Below are 1,179 nucleotides of genomic sequence, written 5' to 3' on the forward strand. Positions count from 1 at the left end.
AGCCTTTCTTGGGGATAGAAGTTGAGAAGGGCAGCTTTAGTGCTCTTAAGCAAATATTTTTCTGTTTTGCTTTTTTAAGAGACAAATTTGTTTATTCATGTATGATACAATTCACCAATTTTAAACTTTACAATTCAGTAGTTTTTAGTATATCCACAGATATGCACAACCATCATCATAGTCAATTTTAAAATACTTTTATTACCTCAAAAAGAAACCCTAATTGATGAGAATGAAATGTAGAATTACTATATAACAATTGCAATTCTGTGTATATACCCAAATGAATTGAAAGCAGGAATTCAAACAGATATTTGTATACTCATGTTCAGGGCAGTATTATACATGAGGCAAAAGGTGGAAGCAATCTAAATGTCTACGAGCAGATGAATGGATAAACAAAATATTGTATAAACATACAATAGAATATTATTCAGCCTTAGAAAAGAATAAAAGTATGACACATGCTATAACATGGATGAAAATATTATGCTAAGTGAAATAAGCCAGTTACAAAATGACAAATACTATATGATTTTACTTATGTGCAGGGTCTAGAATAGTCAAATTCATAGAGACAGAAGTAGAATGATGATAGATGCTCTGGAAATGTTACTGAAACAGTATGGAAATAAAAAATTTAGAGTGTATTTCATAATTTCTCCATATAGGCATATCTTCATTTAAGAATATATCATGACATTTTTCATGTTAGCTCACAAGAATTTATTTCATTGTTTTTAACAGTTGTTTAGTAGTCCATTACATGAATGTGCCATTATTTGTTTTAGTATTCTCCATTGATAAAATTTGAGTAGTTTCTACTTTTTCACTGAAATGACACAATCAAGATATTTACACTGTTTCTTTGTACTAGTATTTCCTGGAAGTGGAATTTCTGAGTCATAGGTTATGGATATACAGTGTTGTGTAATCTGCTTTTTAAAAAACCCTATTAATATATTATGAACCTCTTTTCAGGTCATTAAATATTTAATTTAGCTGCCTAATATAATTTATGGAGGTATTAAAATTTATTTTTCCAATCTCCTAACATAAGGAATTATTTCTAGACTTTCACTAGATTGTTTCATTATAAACAACTTTGCATTAAACATTAGTTAAATCTTTGCATGCACGCTTAAAATTATACTCTTAAGATGAATTCCTAGATATAGA

The sequence above is a fragment of the Bos mutus genome, chromosome 1 (genome assembly GCF_027580195.1).
Source record: "Bos mutus isolate GX-2022 chromosome 1, NWIPB_WYAK_1.1, whole genome shotgun sequence".
Taxonomy (NCBI): Eukaryota; Metazoa; Chordata; class Mammalia; order Artiodactyla; family Bovidae; genus Bos; species Bos mutus.